Source organism: Lepidochelys kempii, chromosome 1 (assembly GCF_965140265.1).
Source record: "Lepidochelys kempii isolate rLepKem1 chromosome 1, rLepKem1.hap2, whole genome shotgun sequence".
Lineage (NCBI taxonomy): Eukaryota > Metazoa > Chordata > Testudines > Cheloniidae > Lepidochelys > Lepidochelys kempii.
The window spans coordinates 92,359,282-92,380,467 of NC_133256.1; the positions used below are offsets into that span (position 1 = coordinate 92,359,282).

General features: G+C 42.5%; 1 long non-coding RNA gene across 1 annotated transcript in view; it reads left to right on the plus strand.

The window, feature by feature from the left end:
* Positions 1–9,034: 9,034 nt before the first annotated feature.
* Positions 9,035–21,186, plus strand: part of LOC140904887 (uncharacterized) — a 30,378-nt gene continuing 18,226 nt past the window's right edge. Inside the window, exons 1-2 of the long non-coding RNA XR_012156667.1 lie at positions 9,035–9,134; positions 16,097–16,185. This is a non-coding gene — a long non-coding RNA (uncharacterized lncRNA). The remainder of the gene's footprint in view (positions 9,135–16,096; positions 16,186–21,186) is intronic.

The following is a 21,186-nucleotide window of genomic DNA, read 5'->3' on the forward strand; positions in this document are numbered from 1 at the left end:
ACCCAGAGGTTTGTGTTTTTTTTTTCTTTTCTTCCTAAAAGTAAATAGGGGGTGTGTGCTCTACCCATTTGCCTGGAGACAAAAGTGGCAGGGGTTTTTTTTAGGATTTTGATTTTTTTTTTTGTTTTACAAGGAGCACAGGTTTGAAAAGAAATTTTTTTTTTTTCTTCGTTGGGCTGGGTAAGCAGGTTTCCAAGTAGTTGGAGGTTTTTTGCTTTAATTTGGGCCCAGAGCAGAGACAAGGGAATTGTCTTTTTCTGTAGGCTGACAATCACTATCAGAGAATAGGTATTCTATTCCAGCACAGCAAAATTTTACAGCCAAGTTTTGTTTGTTTATTTCTAAACCTCAGGTGTAAAGTTAGTTAAAAACAGAGAGGTTAGAATGACCAAATCCTCAGCTCGACTACAGCTGGAATTAGCCAAATTTCAGGCTGAGGAAAAACAAAGGGAACATGAAAGACAGATAGAACTCATGCGGCTGGAGAAGGAGGTACAGGAGGCTGCCCACAAGAGGGAAATGGAGGCAAGGAAGCATGTGGAGGAGATGGAGAGGATAAAGGCCCAGCAGAATATACCAACAAACCCTAGCAATCCTTCTCCAGGTACCACTTCCCATCCCAGAAAGTTCCCCACCTACAAGGCAGGTGATGATACTGAGGCCTTCTTAGAAAACTTCGAAAGGGCCTGCCTTGGGTACAACATCTCTACTGACCAATACATGGTAGAGCTGAGGCCGCAGCTCAGTGGACCCTTAGCTGAGGTGGCAGCTGAAATGCCTAGAGAACACATGAACAAGTATGAACTGTTTAAATCCAAGGCGAGAGTCAGAATGGGGATAACACCCGAGCAGTCTCGTCGGAGGTTCCGAGCCCTAAGGTGGAAACCAGACATGTCATTTACCCGACATGCCTACCACATTGTGAAACATTGGGATGCCTGGATATCAGGAGCAAGTGTTGAATCTCCAGTAAATTTGCCCTTCCTAATGCAAATGGAACAATTCTTAGAGGGTGTTCCTGAGGAAATAGAAAGATACATCCTAGATGGGAAACCCAAAACTGTAATCGAGGCAGGAGAGATTGGAGCCAGATGGGTGGAGGTGGCAGAGAAGAAGAAAACTGGTCGCAGTTGGAGCGGAGACCAGAAGGGACCACCCCAGACCACACCCTATTACCGGGGGCCGCCCAAAGCCCCACCTACCTCCCAAAGAACCCTCCAGACCCCTTATCGTCCCACCACCCCGTTCTCCAGCAACCCTCCTCGTCCCAGTGACCCGTCAGCTGGACGATGTTTTAAGTGTAACGAGCTGGGGCATGTAAAGGCCAACTGCCCCAAGAACCCCAACAGATTACAGTTCATTGCACCGGAATCACACCAGAGGTCCACAGGCCCAGATACCTCCCAGATACCCTTGGAGCGGAGGGAAACTGTGAGTGTGGGCGGGAAGAAGGTCACCGCGTGGAGGGACACCGGAGCACAAGTGTCAGCTATCCATGCTTCCTTAGTGGACCCCAATTTAATCAACCCAGAGATCCAAGTGACGATTCAACCCTTCAAGTCCAACTCTTTCAATTTGCCTACAGCCAAGTTGCCTGTCCAGTACAAGGGCTGGTCAGGAATGTGGACTTTTGCAGTCTATGATGATTATCCCATCCCCATGCTGTTGGGGGAAGACTTGGCCAATCATGTGAAGCAGGCCAAGAGGGTGGGAATGGTCACCCGCAACCAGGCTAAACAAGCCGTGAGGCCTAGCTCTGTTCCGGAAACTTCTATCAGGACCCAGTCAGAGGTGATGGACCTGGACCCCAGGCCAATGTCTGCAACAGCAGTAGTGGATCCAGTCCCAGAGACCCAGACGGAACCAGTCCCAGAACCGGAACCAGCCGAACAACCAACACCAGACCCCGTGTCAGCACTGAATCCAGTACTTGCAACCTCAACACCAGAGGGCCCCACCGAACCTGAACTGGCAGCAGCCGATAACCCTACACAAGAGGCTCAGCCGGAGCCTGAATCCCAACATAGTGCACCAGCGGAGAGCGGTTCACAGTCAACAGAAACAGCTCCATCCCCTATATCGCTTCCAGAGGGACCAAGCCTAGGTCCACAATCCCATGAGGAACTGATGTCTCCAGGATCAAGGGAACAGTTCCAGACCGAACAGGAAGCAGATGAAAGCCTCCAGAGAGCTTGGACGGCGGCACGGAGCAACCCACCGCCTCTCAGCTCTTCTAATCGATCCAGGTTTGTTGTAGAAAGAGGACTTTTATACAAGGAAACTCTTTCTGGGGGACACCAGGAAGACTGGCATCCTCAGAGACAGTTGGTAGTTCCAACTAAATACCGGGCCAAGCTCTTGAGCTTAGCCCATGATCACCCTAGTGGCCATGCTGGGGTGAACAGGACCAAAGACCGTTTGGGGGGGTCCTTCCACTGGGAGGGAATGGGCAAGGATGTTTCTACCTATGTCCAGTCTTGTGAGGTGTGCCAAAGAGTGGGAAAACCCCAAGACCAGGTCAAAGCTCCTCTCCAGCCACTCCCCATCATTGAAGTTCCATTTCAGCGAGTAGCTGTGGATATTCTGGGTCCTTTTCCGAAAAAGACACCCAGAGGAAAGCAGTACATACTGACTTTCATGGATTTTGCCACCCGATGGCCGGAAGCAGTAGCTCTAAGCAACACCAGGGCTAAAAGTGTGTGCCAGGCACTAGCAGACATTTTTGCCAGGGTAGGTTGGCCCTCCGACATCCTCACAGATGCAGGGACTAATTTCCTGGCAGGAACTATGAAAAACCTTTGGGAAGCTCATGGGGTAAATCACTTGGTTGCCACTCCTTACCATCATCAAACAAATAGCATGGTGGAGAAGTTTAATGGAACTTTGGGGGCCATGATACGTAAATTCGTAAATGAGCACTCCAATGATTGGGACCTAGTATTGCAGCAGTTGCTCTTTGCCTACAGAGCTGTACCACATCCCAGTTTAGGGTTTTCCCCATTTGAACTTGTATATGGCCGTGAGGTTAAGGGGCCATTGCAGTTGGTGAAGCAGAAATGGGAGGGATTTACACCTTCTCCAGGAACTAACATTCTGGACTTTGTAACCAACCTACAAAACACCCTCCGAACCTCTTTAGCCCTTGCTAGAGAAAACTTACAGGATGCTCAAAAAGAGCAAAAAGCCTGGTATGATAAAAATGCCAGAGAGCGTTCCTTCAAAGTAGGAGACCAGGTCATGGTCTTAAAGGCGCTCCAGGCCCATAAAATGGAAGCATCGTGGGAAGGGCCATTCGTGGTCCAGGAGCGCCTGGGAGCTGTTAATTATCTCATAGCATTCCCCACCTCCAACCGAAAGCCTAAGGTGTACCATATTAATTCTCTAAAGCCCTTTTATTCCAGAGAATTAAAGGTTTGTCAGTTTACAGCCCAGGGAGGAGACGACGCTGAGTGGCCTGAAGGTGTTTACTATGAAGGGAAATGTGCTGGTGGTGTGGAAGAGGTGAACCTCTCCATGACCCTTGGGCGTATGCAGCGACAGCAGATCCAGGAGCTGTGCACTAGCTACGCGCCAACGTTCTCAGCCACCCCAGGACTGACTGAACGGGCATACCACTCCATTGACACAGGTAATGCTCACCCAATTAGGGTCCACCCTTACCGGGTGTCTCCTCAAGCTAAAACTGCTATAGAACGGGAGATCCAGGATATGTTACATATGGGTGTAATCCGCCCCTCTGAAAGTGCATGGGCATCTCCAGTGGTTCTAGTTCCCAAACCAGATGGGGAAATACGTTTTTGCGTGGACTACCGTAAGCTAAATGCTGTAACTCGCCCAGACAACTATCCCATGCCACGCACAGATGAACTATTAGAGAAACTGGGAAGGGCCCAGTTCATCTCTACCTTGGACTTAACCAAGGGGTACTGGCAGGTACCGCTAGATGAATCTGCCAAGGAAAGGTCAGCCTTCATCACACATCTCGGGCTGTATGAATTTAATGTACTCCCTTTCGGGCTGCGAAATGCACCCGCCACTTTCCAAAGACTTGTAGATGGTCTCCTAGCGGGATTAGGAGAATATGCAGTCGCCTACCTTGACGATGTGGCCATATTTTCGGATTCCTGGGCAGACCACCTGGAACATCTACAAAAAGTCCTTGAGCGCATAAGGGAGGCAGGACTAACTGTTAAGGCCTAAACAGAGTGACTTACCTTGGACACCAGGTGGGTCAAGGAACTATCAGCCCCCTACAGGCCAAAGTGGATGCTATCCAAAAGTGGCCTGTCCCAAAGTCAAAGAAACAGGTTCAATCCTTCTTAGGCTTGGCCGGTTATTACAGACGATTTGTACCGCACTACAGCCAAATCGCTGCCCCACTGACAGACCTAACCAAAAAGAAACAGCCAAATGCTGTTCAGTGGACCGGAAGGTGTCAGAAGGCCTTTAACAAGCTTAAAGCGACACTCATGTCTGACCCTGTACTAAGGGCCCCAGACTTTGACAAACCGTTCCTAGTAACCACAGATGCATCCGAGCGTGGTGTGGGAGCAGTTTTAATGCAGAAAGGACCTGATCAAGAATTCCACCCTGTAGTGTTTCTCAGCAAAAAACTGTCTGAGAGGGAAAGCAACTGGTCAGTCACTGAAAAAGAATGTTATGCCATTGTCTACGCTCTGGAAAAGCTACGCCCATATGTTTGGGGACGGCGTTTCCACCTGCAAACCGACCATGCTGCACTAAAGTGGCTTCACACCGTCAAAGAAACTAACAGAAAACTTCTTCGGTGGAGTTTAGCTCTCCAAGATTTTGATTTCGACATCCAACACATCTCAGGAGCTTCTAACAAAGTGGCTGATGCACTCTCCCGTGAAAGTTTCCCAGAATCAACTGGTTAAAATCGTCCTTGAGATGTGGAAAATATTGTTAGTCTTTATGTACTTGGTAGTATATTTAGAGATGCATGTGTCTTATTAACTCTGTTTTCCTAGAGCTCCAGGAAGAAATCCCAGCCAGTGTTTCACCCTAGCTGAGATTTGGGGGGCGTGTCATGGATATAGAGGGAAGGGTAGACCCCTTTGGAGTCCCTCCTGGCCAGGGGAAAGCTCCTCTCACCTGTAAAGGGTTAAGAAGCTAAGGTAACCTCGCTGGCACCTGACCAAAATGACCAATGAGGAGACAAGATACTTTAAAAAGCTGGGAGGAGGGAGAGAAACAAAGGGTTTGTGTGTCTGTCTGTAGTCGTCTTGGCCAGGGACAGAACAGGAATGGAGCCTTAGAACTTTTAGTAAGTAATCTAGCTAGGTATGTGTTAGATTATGATTTCTTTAAATGGCTGAGAAAAGAATTGTGCTGAATAGAATAACTATTTCTGTCTGTGTATCTTTTTTGTAACTTAAGGTTTTGCCTAGAGGGGTTCTCTATGTTTTTTTAATCTAATTACCCTGTAAGATATATACCATCCTGATTTTACAGGGGGGATTTCTTTATTTCTATTTACTTCTATTTTTTATTAAAAGTCTTCTTGTAAAACACTGAATGCTTTTTCATTGTTCTCAGATCCAAGGGTTTGGGTTTGTGGTCACCTATGCAAATTGGTGAGGCTTTTTATCCAACATTTCCCAGGAAAGGGGGGGTGCAAGTGTTGGGAGGATTGTTCATTGTTCTTAAGATCCAAGGGTCTGGGTCTGTGGTCACCTATGCAAATTGGTGAGGCTTTTTACCAAACCTTGTCCAGGAAGTGGGGTGCAAGGTTTTGTGAAGTATTTTGGGGGGGAAGGACGCGTCCAAACAGCTCTTCCCCAGTAACCAGTATTAGTTTGGTGGTGGTAGCGGCCATTCCAAGGATAACGGGGGTAATATTTGTTACCTTGGGGAAGTTTTGACCTAAGCTGGTAAAGATAAGCTTAGGAGGTTTTTCATGCAGGTCCCCACATCTGTACCCTAGAGTTCAGAGTGGGGGAGGAACCGTGACATGGCCCCTTGTTCTTGTATTATGAGAAGGAGTAAATAGCACTTCCTTATTTACTTTCTCTATACCACTCATGATTTTATAGACCTCAATCATATCCCCCCTCTGTCACCTCTTTTCCGAGCTGAAAAGTCCCAGTCTTATTAATCTCTCCTCATACGGAAGCTGTTCTGTACCCCTAATCATTTTTGTTGCTCTTTTCTGAACGTTTTCCAATTCCAATATATCTTTTTTGAGATGGGGCAACCACATCTGCACACAGTATTCAAGGTGTGGGCATACCGTGGATTTATATAGAGGAAATATGATAATATCTGTCTTATTATCTATCTTGATGATTCCCAACATTCTGTTTGCTTTTTTGACTGCCGCTGCGCATTGAGTGGATGATTTCAGAGAACTATTCACAATGACTCCAAGATCTCTTTCTTGAGTGGTAACAGCTAATTTAGACCCCATCATTGTATATGTATAGTTAGGATTATGTTTTCCAATGTGCATTACTTTACATTTATCAACATTAAAATTCATCTGCAATTTGGTTGCCCAGTTACCCAGTTTTGTGAGATCCTTTTGTAGCTCTTCGCAGTCTGTCTGGGACTTAACTATCTTGAGTAGTTTTGTATCATCTGCAAATTTTGCCACCTCACTGTTTCCCCCTTTTTCCAGATCATTTATGAATATGTTAAATAGGACAGGGCCCAGTGCAGATCCCTCAGGGACACCACTATTTACCTCTCTCCATTCTGAAAACTGACCATTTATTCCTACCCTTTGTTTCCTATCTTTTAACCAGTTAGCAATCCATGATAGGACCTTCCCTCTTATCCCATGACTGCTTATTTTGCTTAAGAGCCTTTGGTGAGGGACCTTGTCAAAGGCTTTCTGAAAATCTAAATACACTATATCCACTGAATCTCCTTTGTCCGTATGCTTGTTGACCCCCCTCAAGAATTCTAGTAGATTGGTGAGGCATGATTTCCCATAGTCAACAAAAACCATGTTGACTATTTCCCAACAAATTATGTTCATTGCATGTTTTCTCATCAAATTATGCTGACAATTTTGTTCCTTACAATAGTTTCAACCAATTTGCCTGATACTGAAGTGAGGCTTACTGGCCTGTAGTTGGCAGGGTCACAACAACTTACATTATTTTCTAATGCATTTGTGAAAATTAATCACAAAATTAGTTTCTCCATATAATTCTTGGACTATAGATGATTCAGTTGCCAATCTCTGAGAGTACTCAATAGCCAACATTCAAGCTGTGTTGGTTAATTGTGAATAGGTACAAAGGCATATGGCATTGTTTCCCTTCCTTAACTGGATAAATAAATGGGATGTATGAGATACTTATTATTACATTAAAGGGGTGAGTAGTGCTGGCCAAGCTACTAATGGTTTTCAGGGTGTCCTGCCTATGTTTTGCACAGATGACAAGATACACATATTTTTAAGAAGCGAAGTTAGCCATGTAAGCATATGCAACCTACCTTCACTCTGAATAGTGGTAAAAAGTCATAGCAAATTAAGTGTTCAATCCCAGATTAGAATCCAGGTCTGTGACCTGCTAGGCCACAGTTCCTCCCAGCTAAATTGCTGAATGGCCATAATCTAGTTATCTCTTCTAAAAGTGTGGCTAATAGTAGTTGGTACTTGCTAAGCGCTTTTTTATTAAATTGAGTTTGGAAGTTTTCCTAACCTCTATGCTCTATTTGAAACAGCAATTAATGTAGGTAAATTCTGTGGCCTGTGTTACAGCAGGTGGTCAGATCAAAGTGGTCTATTCTAGCTTTATGATCAAAGGATCTAGATCTCAAAGCACTTTGTGAAAGTGGACAACCGTAATTTTCCTCACTTTACAGATGGCCTAAGTGCAGAAATTTGAATGTGTGTGTGAGAGACGGTGTTGTCTAGTAGATAAGATATGGGTCTGCCATCCCAGAGGTCATATTTCTGATCCCTGGTTTGTCACAGACTTCTTATGAAATGTTTGAGTAGTCACTTAACAATCTGCTCCTCACTTAACCCATGTGTGAAAATGACCTATGCACATACTCCTTATACCAAGGATGGAATGAAGGAGGAGGAGTCATTTATCAGTTCCTTTGGTTTCCCTTCTCTGTGGAAGAGTAGCCTTGGGTCAATTTGGAATTCACAATGAAAAGACACTTTATCACTACGTTCAGACACTGGCCTGGCTACAGGGCACTTCCTTTGGGACCCTGCTGGTACAGTACTCCCCCTTACAGGGAGTTTTGCCTGTATGTCTATCATGTTTCATACTGTCTAATCCAACATGTTGCTAGTGCAGAACAATCCACTATGGCATATTTCAATATTGTATGATATTATATTTGGGGGAAGAGGGGTGATCTATATCCAGATCAGTTTCACAAGTAGAACAACAAAGTATCCAAATACATATTGTATGTTATTATTTGTATTGCAGTAAGCCCTAGAGGAAAAAGTCCCCAATGTGCTAGATACCAGATAAACATAAACAGATGGTCCCTGCCCAAAAGAGCTTACAATCTAAGTTTAAAAGAAGAGGCAACATGTGGCTATGACACAGAAAGGGGAAGCACAAGGTAACAAGGATCAAGCTTAAAACAATCATTACGTGAATTGGGAGTGCTTTGTTCCAGGTTGGCCTTGAGTGGGCCTGACTGTTATAAAAAGCCAGTCAGCTGCGAACCAGCTGAGCGGCAAACAGCAGAGCGGCGAACAGAGGGAGTTTGCCTGGGGAGTGCCCACTGAGTCGTTTATCTTGCAGGCTTCACTGAGCAGCAGCTGAGGAAGCTCATAGTAGGAAGGTAATATGGATGGTGAGCGATCAGCTGTTATTACCTGCACAGGATGTGCCATGTTTGTCTTTCTTCCACAGGACAGAAGCGACTTTGTCTGCACAAAGTGCAAGCTTGTCTCCATATTGGAAGAGAAGGTTCAAGGTCTGGAAAAATAAGTATCAACCCTGCGTTGAATCAGAGAAACTGAAGATTTCCTGGACAGACATCAGGATATGCTTCTATGGGCACAACGTTCTGCAGATTCAGAGCAGGTTGCGCAACAGGGACAGAGGGACGGTGAAGAAATTTGGCAGCATGTGAACTCCAGAAGAAGAAAGAGGAGCGTCCATGTACGAGCAAGGCAGATACAGGTGAGCAACCGTTTTCATGTTCTCTCCACAGGTACTAATGCGGAGAGTGGACTAGACGATACATCTGAGGGAAGGGAGCAGAAGGAGACTCCACCGATAGGAAGGCATGAGATGCACTGTCCTAGGGATGGGGGTTCCACGACCACCACTCCCAAAAGAAGGAGGTGGGTGGTGGTGGTTGGGGACTCCCTCCTCAGGGGGACTGAGTCATCTATCTGCTGCCCCGACCAGGAGAAACGAGACGTCTGCTGCTTGCCAGGAGGTAGGATTCACGATGTGACAGAGAGACTGCCAAGACTCATCAAGCCCTCGGATCGCTACCCCTTCCTGCTTCTCCACGTGGGCACCAATGATACTGCCAAGAATGACCTTGAGCGGATCACTGTTGACTATGTGGCTCTGGGAAGAAGGATAAAGGAGTTTGGGGCACAAGTGGTGTTCTCATCCATCCTCCCTATGGAAGGAAAAGGTCCGGGTAGAGACTGTCAAATCGTGGAAGTCAACAAATGGCTACGCAGGTGATGTTGGAGAGAAGGCTTTGGATTCTTTGACCATGGGATGGTGTTCCAAGAAGGAGGAGTGCTAGGCAGAGATGGGCTCCACCTAACAAAGAGAGGGAAGAGCATTTTCGCAAGCAGACTGGTTAACCTAGTGAGGAGGGCTTTAAACTAGGTTCAACGGGGGAAGAAGACCAAAACCCTGAGGTAAGTGGGGAAGTGGGATACCGGGAGGAAGCATGAGCAGGAGAGCGCAAGAGGGGAGGACTCCTGCCTTATACTGAGAAAGCAGGATGATCAGCAAGTTATCTTAAGTGCCTATACACAAATACAAGAAGCCTGGGAAACAAGCAGGGAGAACTGGAAGTCCTGGCACAGTCAAGGAATTATGATGTGATTGGAATAACAGAGACTTGGTGGGATTACTCACATAACTGGAGTATTGTCATGGATGGATACAAACTGTTCAGGAAGGACAAGCAGGGCAGAAAAGTTGGGGGAGTTGTGTTGTTTGTAAGAGAGCAGTATGACTGCTCAGAGCTCTGTTATGAAAGTGCAGAAAAACCTGAGTGTCTCTGGATTAAGTTTAGAAGTGTGAGCAACAAGGGTGATGTCATGGTGGGAGTCTGCTATAGACCACTGGACCAGGGGGATGAGGTGGACAAGACTTTCTTCTGGCAACTAACGGACGTTACCAGATCACAGGCCCTGGTTCTCATCCTGATATCTGCTGGGAGAGCAATACAGCAGTGCACAGACAATCCAGGAAGTTTTTGGAAAGTGTAGGGGACAGTTTCCTGGTGCAAGTGCTGGAGGAACCAACTAGGGGCAGAGCTCTTCTTGACCTGCTGCTCACAAACCGGGAAGAATTAGTAGGGGAAGCAAAAGTGGATGAGAACCTGGGAGGCAGTGACCATGAGATGATCGAGTTCAGGATCCTGACACAAGGAAGAAAGGAGAGCAGCAGAATATGGACCTTGGACTTCAGAAAAGCAGACTTTGACTCCCTCAGGGAACTGATGGGCAAGATCCCCTGGGAGAATAACATGAGGGGGAAAGGAGTCCAGGAGAGCTGGCTGTATTTTAAAGAATCCTTATTGAGGTTGCAGGAACAATCCAGCCCAATATGTAGAAAGAATAGTAAATATGGCAGGCGACCGGCTTGGCTTAACAGTGAAATCCTTGCTGATCTTAAACACAAAAAAGAAGCTTACAAGAAGTGAAAGATTGGACAAATGACCACGGAGGAGTATAAAAATATTGCTCAGGCTTGCAGGAGTAAAATCAGGAAGGCCAAATCACACTTGGAGTTGCAGCTAGCAGGAGATGTTAAGAATAACAAGAAGGGTTTCTTCAGGTATGTTGACAACAAGAAGAAAGCCAGGGAAATTGTGGGCCCCTTACTGAATGAGGGAAGCAACCTAGTGACAGAGGATGTGGAAAAAAGGCTTTTTTTGCCTTTGTCTTCACGAACAAGGTCAGCTCCCAGACTGCTGCATTGGGCAGCACAGCATGGGAAGGAGGTGTCCAGCCCTCTGTGGAGAAAGAAGTGGTTCAGGACTATTCAGAAAAGCTGGATGAGCACAAGTCCATTGGTCCGGATGCAATGCATCCAAGGCTGCTAAAGGAGTTGGCGGATGTGATTGCAGAACCATTGGCCATTAACTTTGAAAACTCATGGTGACTGGGGGGAGGTCCCGGAAGACTGGAAAAAGGCTAATGTAGTGCCCATCTTTAAAAAAGGGAAGGAGAAGGATCCAGGGAACCAGGCCAGTCAGCCTCACCTCAGTCCCTGGAAAAATCATGGAGCAGGGAATTGCTCAAGGAATCAATTCTGAAGCACTTAGAGGAGAGGAAGGTGATCAGGAACAGTCAGCATGGATTCACCAAGAGCAAGTAATGCCTGACTAACCTAATTGCCTTCTATGATGAGATTACTGTCACTGTGGATGAGGGGAAACCCTGGAGGTTTTTCAACTTCCTCTGTAGCATGGGGCACGGGTCACTTGCTGGAGGATTCTATGCTCCTTGAAGTCTTTAAACCACGATTTGAGGACTTCAATAGCACAGACATAGGTGAGAGGTTTTTTGCAGGAGTGGTGGGTGAAATTCTATGGCCTGCGTTGTGCAGGAGATCAGACTAGATGATCATAATGGTCCCTTCTGACCTAAATATCTATGAATCTATGAAAGCAGTGGTAGTGTTATTCCTTGACTTTAACAAAGCTTTTGATACAGTCTCCCATAGTATTCTTGCCAGCAAGTTAAAGAAGTATGGGCTGGATGAATGGACTATAAGGGGGATAGAAAGTTGGCTAGATTGTTGGGATCAATGGGTAGTGATCAATGGCTCCATGTCTAGCTGGCAGCTGGTATCAAGCAGAGTGCCCCAAGGGTTGGTCCTGGTGCCGGTTTTGTTCAATATCTTCATTAATAATCTGGAGGATTGTGTGGATTGCACCCTCAGCAAGTTTGCAGATGACACTAAACTGGGAGGAGTGCTAGATACACTGGAGGGTCGGGATAGGATAAAAAGGGCCCTAGACAAATTAGAGGATTGGGCCAAAAGAAATCGGATGAGGTTCAACAAGGACAAGTGCAGAGTCCTGCACTTAGGATGGAAAAATCCCATGCACTGCTACAGACTAGAGACCGAATGGCTAGGCAGCAGTTCTGCAGAAAAGGACCTAGGGGTTACAATGGACAAGAATCATAGAATACCAGGGTTGGAAGGGACCTCAGGAGGTCATCTAGTCCAAGACCCTGCTCAAAGCAGGTTCAATCCCCAATTTTTGCCCCAGATACCTAACACCACACTCAAGGATTGAACTCACAACCCTGGATTTAGCATGCCAATGCTCAAACCACTGAGCTATGCCTGACTAGATATGAGTCAACAGTGTGCCCTTGTTGCCAAGAAGGCCAATGGCATTTTGGGATGTATAAGTAGGGGCATTGCCAGCAGATTGGTTCTATTTGACATTTGTGAGGCCTCATCTGGAGTACTGTGTCCAGTTTTGGGCCCCACACTACAAGAAGGATGTGGAAAAATTGGAAAGAGTCCAGTGCAGGGCAACAAAAATGATTAGGGGGCTGGAGCACATGACTTATGAGGAGAGACGGAGGGAACTGGGATTGTTTAGTCTGCGGAAGAGGAGAATGAGGCAGGATTTGATAGCTGCTTTCAACTACCTGAAGGGGGGTTCCAAAGAGGATGGATCTAGTCTGTTCTCGGTGGTAGCAGATAACAGAACAAGGAGTAATTGTCTCAAGTTGTAGTGGGGGAGGTTTAGGTTGAATGTTAGGAAAAACTTTTTCACTAGGAGGGTGGTGAAGCACTGGAATGCGTTACCTAGGGAGGTGGTGGCATCTCCTTTCTTAGAGGTTTTCAAAGTCAGGCTTGAGAAAGCCCTGGCTGGGATGATTATTTGGGGATTGGTCCTGCTTTGAGCAAGGGGTTGGACTAGATGGCCTCCTGAGGTCCCTTCCAACCCTAATATGCTATGATTCTATGATCATCTAAACAGGAGTCACAGCAGAGAATTTAGGTTGTTAGGATTTAATTACTTAGAACTGTATTTTGGTCAGGAGGACCCTGAAGGTAACATTCCTGTTCTTGTCAAAAGTGCCATTGAATCCCTAATGACCACAGCTGTAGACCCTTGGTTTTACATCTCACCCACAAGAAAACACTATGCAGCACAGTGTCTCCTAGCACCATGCTGGGGCATTAGTTGTGTTGACTCAGAAGGAAAAATGCTATCTAGAGAATCACTAGCACTACTTCTGAAAGCACATTGGTGTTTGATGGAAACTAGGCTTGATGCTGCTTGTGATAGGTCTAACAAAATCACAGCCTAAGTGGCACTTAACAGAGGTCCTGGGAAAATGTTGGGAAGCACTATTTTGTCCAGTTAATTTAATAACATTTTTCTTCATTACTGCATAAGTATAGTGCCTGGAAAGTAGACATGAGAATAATTTTAAAGATGATAGACAAGATCCTCAGCTGGTATAAATGGGCATGGATTCATTGATTTACACTACCTGAGATTCTGGCCAGACAGAGCTCAACTATGTCCCTTGCAGTTCATCTCAGACATTTTTGTGATAGTTAATACGCGGACCTCATTAAAGTGTTGTGTTGTAGCAGTAATCATAACTTACTGTACCAATTTGTTCCAAAGTACTTTTAGTGGCATTGAACCAATCTAATGTACAAATCATTTTGGATTTTGTCCATTCCATAAGGATTTTTCACTCAGACTCTTTGGTGCAAGTATTTAAATAGCTCATGACTGACAACTTTTTATACTTTAGAAATGCAGTGTTAATGAAATGAAATATTGCTGTAAATGTTTCTAGTACTACTGGATTTCAGAAGCCCAAATATGCCCTCAGATGCATAAGCAATACTGAGATGCTATGATGGTGCATGCATTTTCCTCAGAGTTACACTGTTGTAAATTTGAATAGACTCAATTGAAGTAAATGGATTTACAGCAATGTAACTGAGAGCAGAATTTGACACAAATAATGCAGAGCTCCCACTGACTTTGGTAGAAGCCCGTGAGCACCTGTGAGGGTTGAATGTGGCCCATGGATAAGGATAGTTTATTTAAACTAAAATCCCTACCTATAGGAATAACAATACTTCCCTACCTTGCAGGTGAATTAGTTAATGGTTGTAAAGTACTTTGAAATTAAAACTACTAGTATTATTGTTTTGTTGCTAAATATGTTTGTATAGTTTTCTATTTTGCAGTTAATATACTATCCATTATAGACAATTAGATCTCTTTTTGCTACCGTTAAAACTTTGTCAAGTGGCTATTGTGTTAATTTTATTTGCTTGCTTCTTTACAACACTGTTCATAAAAAAGGTAGTAAGAATAAAGTATTCAAAGTAAACAGAGCCATGATGGGCATTAGCATTCAGGGGAAATATATTTTGTGTCCAGAACTATAGAAAGAGCAGAAAACAGCCAAAAGTAACTGATCTTCACAAGAGTTTTCAGGATACATGAGGATTGGAAATGGCAGAATATTAATTTGACTTTGTGACAAATATTGTAATAAGAATCTGAACTTTGGACTTGACACTGTTAAGAATGTCATCTCAGGCTCCTCCACACACATTCAATTAATTTTATGTCAGTATGAGAGGGAGGGTAGTTGTGAAGGAAATTCACAAAGGCAAACATATTCTTAGTAAAAGACACATCATTTGGCTAAACTGGATCTATATATTAGATTCTTTTACTTGTTCTAGCTGCACCCAATCCTGTAGTTATTCCAATTACCACACAACATCAATCATATTCAAATCAGTGGAAGTTCCTCAGGCTGAGCAGCTGCATGACCAGGTACGTTGTAAGTTCATCATGACCTCTTTAGAGTATTGCAGTGATAAGTTAAAGGAAGACTTAAACAACTAGGAAGTCAGAAGTATGGTTCCTCAGAGCTTCTGATTGGACTTCTTTTGACAAATTCCTGCTGTGTTTTCAGGTAGTTTTTCACTGACTATGCCCCAGTATTTAAGAATAAACAGAATGCCTGTCGCTGTACAAGGTATGATAAAACATTCTAATACATTTGTACAACTACTATTATATCCAAGTTCTAATTTCATGAAATGAGTGAAAAGTCTAGCTGTAGGTTTATAAAAGTTCCTTGATTATTTTCCCTTTACTGGAGGAGACATTACCACGATATCTGACTAAACTGGAACCATCTGTCCCTTTAGTGGTAACGGCTGATAGGAGTCGGATGTGGTGGTCAGAAAGCTCCTCTGGTTATGGCTGTGATTGACATGCATCCTACCACATCCTCTTAATGTTCTCACGTTATAAAATTGCTTCATTTATAGGGTTCCTCCCTGAATTTGCTTCCTACTGGACATTATTTCATATAACTTTCCCCCCGATTATGAAACTAAAGCAACAGCCCTCTGAGATGTTGTATAAAAAAGACCACAATATTTCCAGTTGTGGTAAGTTTAAGGTCTAAAGTTTATAGATCAACCTTACTAACTGGTGTCCTTGCATAATTGTTATAGTTTAGAGGAGGCAGTCTTGAATATGTAGTAGCTCCAAGGTTTCTTTATCGACAACATTTAAGAGAAGGGCAATTTAAGAAACAGAATTACATTCCCCATTTGAAAAACTGCTTCTTTTAAAAGCTATACCTAGATACTGTTTAATTTCAAAAGGTATTCTTATTATTTAGTATCTTTGAGGAATAATCTTTATGACTAGGATAAATAGGATAGAGTTGCTGTTGATATGATCTAAATTATTACAGCCTAGTCAGCTCTATGTCTAAAGACAAGAAATTTTAAGCACAGTTGTCTGTGTGGCAGCAACAGGGAGCTGCCTGGCAGGATCAGTTAAGTGTGTGAGTTTAAAGCCACTAAGGAGAATGGAAAACAGACAATTATTATTACAACATTATCCTTTCCACCAGCTCCAGATATATCTGTGGTGGGACAAAACAAGGGAACTATGTCTACAAAGACTTTCAGAGAGATGTGAGGTGATAGGAGAGCTACAATGGTAAGTAAACATGACAGAAGGTAACAAAAATAAAACATTCCCAGGCAGTAAGAAACTGTGAGCCTGATTTCCCACTGCCCTTCAACTTGTAGTCATTTACACCTGTGGGCGTAAATGACTATCAGACCAAAATGCAATTTTTAAAATAAAAAAATCAGTGAAAGCAAGAGTTTAGGTTCCCATAGCACTGTTAACACATCACTATGTACATACTGTTTACTGAAGTTAACCTAACCAGCAACTGAAAATACCACATATGTACAATATAAATAAGCTAATGTCACTACACAAACTTTAATTGCATTCACTGGCTATTTTTATTATAGATTTACAACCTAAATATCCCATGAAAGATGTTAAATAATTTTGTTTCCATTTAACTTCCCTTTGTTTTGTCTTAAAAAAAACTGAAAAAATAAATAGAAAAATTGCTAGCTGTAGAAATATGGAGTTTCCTATGGTCAAACACAGCTTTTAAAGTGCACTATTCTATTGATAACATAAAAGCGTAGATGATAAAGCTCTGTGGGATCATTATGGGTGGGAACTTGGCAGCTGGGTACAGCAAGGTGGGGGTTTATTCATAGATTTAGAGATTGTAAATAATCTACTCTGACCTCTTGTATTGCATTCTCATGGCTCTTCTCTGCACCGTCTCTAATTTATCAACATCATTCTTGAATTTTGAGTACCAGAACTAGGCAAAATATTCCAGCAGTGATTGCACCAGTGCCAAATACAGATGTAAAATAACCTCTCCACTCCAAGATTTCCTTGTTTATGCATCCCAGGATCACATTAGCAATTTTGACCATCAGACCGGGAGCTCATGTTCACCGGATTATCCATCATGACTACCAATTTATTTTTCAAAGTCACTTCTTCCCAGTTTAGTCCCCCATTCTGTAAGTATGGCCTACATTCTTTGTTCCCAGATGTATATATTTATATTTAGTCACATTAAAATGCATATTGTTTGCTTGCGCCAGTTTACCAAGTGACCTAGATCGCTCTGAATCAATCACCTGTCCTCTACATTATGTGTCACCTCCCCGCCACAGTTGTTGTGCCATCTATAACCTTTATCAGTGATTAGTTTATGTTTTCTTCCAGATCATTGATAACAAATGTTAAATAGCATAGGTCCAAGTACTGACCCTGTGGGACTCCACTGGAAACAGACCCATTTGATGATGATTCCCCATTTAAAATATTTTGAGACTTATCAGTTAGCCAGTTCTTAATCCATTTAATGTGTGCCACATTCATATTATATCTTTCAAGTTTTTAATCAAAATGTCCTGTAGTACCAAGTCTAATGCCTTACAGAAATCACTATTACCTTTAGCAACCAAACTTGTAATCTTATCGAAAAAGGATATCAAGTTAGTTTGACAGGATCTATTTTCTATAAACCCATGTTGATTTGCATTAATTATATTACCCTCCTTTAGTTCTCTGTTAATCGAGTCAGGATGAAAAGCCTATAATTACCCAGGTCCTCCGGTTTATCTTTTTTAAAAAATTGGCACAAAATCAACTTTCTTCCAGGGTTCTGGAATTTAGACTTACTGAAAATCAACATTAACAGTCCCCTGAGCTCCTCAGCAAGCTCTTTATAATATCTTGGATGCAAGTTACCTGGACATGTTGATTTAAAAATGGGGGAGGGGTCAACAAGCATGTTGAGTCGATAAGTATGAGGGGATCAACAAGCATGTGGACACGGGGGATCCAGTGGATATAATGTACTTAGATTTTCAGAAAGCCTTTAACAAGGTCCCTCATGAAAGGCTCTTAAACAAAGTAGGCTGTCATGGGATAAGAGGGAAGGTCCTATCATGGATTGCTAACTGGTTAAAAGATAGGAAACAAAATGTAAGAATAAATTGTCAGTTTTCAAAATGGAGAGAGGTAAATTGTGATGCCCCCCAAGGGTCTGTACTGGGACCAGTCCTATTCAACATATTCATAAATGATCTGGAAAAAGGGGTAAACACTGAGGTGGCAAAATTTGCAGACGATACAAAACTACTCAAGATAGTTAAGTCCAAAGCAGACTGCAATGAGCTACAAAGGGATCTCACAAAACTGGGTGACTGGGCAACAAAATGACAGATGAAATTCAGTGTTGATAAATGTAAAGTAATGCACATTGGAAAACATAATCCCAACTACACATATAAAATGATGAGGTCTAAATTAGTTGTTACCCCTCAAGAAAGACATCTTGGAGTTTTTTAGGTAATTCTCTGAAAACATCCACTCGCTGTGCAGTGGCAGTCAAAAAAACTAAAAGAATGTTGGGAATCATTAAGGAAGGGATGGATAATAAGAAAAAAAATACCATAAATCCTGGCCCACAACTTGAATACTTCGTGCAAATATGGTTGCCCCATCTCAGAAAAGATCTATTGGAATTGGAAAAGGTTCAGAAAAGGGCAACAAAAATGATTAGGAGTGTGGAACAGCTTCCGTATAAGGAGAGATTAAAAAGACTGGGACATTTTAGCTTGGAAAAAAGACAAATAAGAGGGATATGACAGAGGTCTATAAAATCATGACTGGTGTGGAGAAAGTAAATAAGGAAGTGTTATTTACTCCTTCTCATAACACAAGAACTATGGGGTCACCAAATTAAATTAATAGGTAGTAGGTTTAAAACAAACAAAAGGAAGTATTTCTTCATACAACGTGCAGGCAATCTGTGGAACTCCTTGACAGAGGATGTTGTGAAGGCCAAGACTATAACAGGGTTCAAAAAAGAACTAGATAAATTCATGGAAGATAGATCCATGAATGGCTATTAGCCAGGATGGGCAGGGATGGAGTCCCTAGGCTCTGTTTGCCAGAAGCTGGGAATGGGCAACAGGGGTTGGATCACTTGAGCATTACCTGTTCTGTTCATTCCCTCTGGGACACCTGGCATTGGCCACTGTCAGAAGACAGGATACTGGGCTAGATGGGTCTTTGGTCTGACCCAGTATGGCCATTCTTATGTTCTTATTTAGTGTCTTCTGTTCAATATTCTCCAGAGCTATTAGTGAAATGGAAAGTGTTTATATCATATTATATGACTGTAATCTATTTTTCCCCAAAATCTGGAACAGAAACATTTATTGAATACTTCTGCCTTTTCTGCATTGTTATTGAGAATTCCACAGCTTCCATGTAGTAATGGACCAATACCACTGCCAGGGTTCTTTTTGTTCTTAATATATTTAAATTAAATCCTCTTTCTTATTGTTCTTAACTCTGCCAGTCATAGAGTTCTCTTGTGTCCCTTGGCTTCCCTTATCAATTTTCTACAGTTCCTAACTTCTGATTTATTTTTATTTATCTGTTTTTACAGCTGTCTTCACTTTTCCTCTAAATCAGGTTGTTGTTTTTTTTAATCTGCATGGCCTTCTTTCACAATTATGAAATTGTGATTTTGGGGTATGGTTTAGCAAGATGTTCTTAAACAATTCCCAATTATAATTCACATTTTGGGGCTGTACTACTTTTCCCACAGTACCTCCCGAGTGGTGGTGACCAAGGCAAGCCCATGGTATTACATCTCCTTTAAAGCTACCTTGCCTGAGAAGAGGGATGTTGAGAAGGGAATGCCTGGGATCTAGCACCAATATAGAAGTATAAGCTATGTGTTATTAGCTGTAGCCTCCATGTGAATTTCCAGGCTCTACTGAAGTCTGGAAATTCTCGTGATTCATTCCACAGGGGGGAAAACCCGGTCTCCCTCATCCCCCATGATGTGAAAGATCAGGTAACAACTCTGTGAAGGGAGTTTTCCTCCCATTGGTCTACTCTCTGATGTTATGTTGTAGGAGAGGGAATACTGCCCCTTTTTTTCTATCATTCATTTTCTGACTTGCAAAATATATTTGTCCCCAAGTATCCATTAATGCTAAAAATAAGACCAAGTTATTTTGTTAATATGTAGATTCACAGTTATTCAATGCATAGAAATCAAATGTTTTAGAATGTTATATATTAATTGTTTACAGTGTAAGTAGTAACCTATTTTTTTAACCTCCTGGAAGCCAATATTTAATCATTTCAATATCTTGTCAGTTAGATCTATAGATTGTGTTGATTTCATTATAAGTAGTGATGGAGAAGGCTCCAAATGTTCTTACCTTTGGTTTAGGTAAGTGTATAAGATGATTAACTAAAATTTTAGAAATCACACAAAATGTTCAGCGTTAACAGGCTCTTTTGAGATTTCCAGTATTTCCTGGTTTCAGTTAAGCCAGAAATACCACAAGAACGAGACTTTTACTTTATTAGGGCATTTGTTTTCCCAGCCAAAACCAAGAGGCTTGGAGGTGTGTGAAAATGAGATTAAAATTCTACTGAATTTTTTTAGTCTCACAAGGGTTCAACTCAAGTTCGAAGCAAAAATTCAGTTCTATTCTTATTTTGTCCAAATATGTTTGCCTGTGATGCTTACTACAGATTTAAGAATATATCCCTAACCTGGAATAACATGAACAGAAAATGCCTTGCCACTTCCAACTAGATGTGTTGATATATTTTGATGCAGTGATGTTAGCAGATAATACATCATAGCAGATGGCAGTTGGTGTTCTATGAAAACCTCAGGTTAATGTGGTATACTGTTACTAGTTGCAATAAATATATTAAGAGGAACTACATGTGACACTTCAGGGATGTGGGTTAGCCTTATATGGAAATTTTTGTACCAAGATCCCTAAATATCTTCTTAATTGCATGTAAAACAAAGGTTATAAAATCTGATGAATCAATCTATATTTGTTTTGTTTTAAGAAATACAGATTATTGGGAGGGGAGAAACCTGGGTTTTGTTTGGTATTTTAAAGTTTCATGCTGACACTCTGTGTTTAAGTGATTGATATTGGTATTTATATAAAAATTAGACCTTTTAGCTTACAGTTGTGACTGCCTCCTTTGAAGACAATTGAGTATCATTTTTCTTAAAATTTTACCTTATAACCAAACACTGAGGGTATGTCTTCA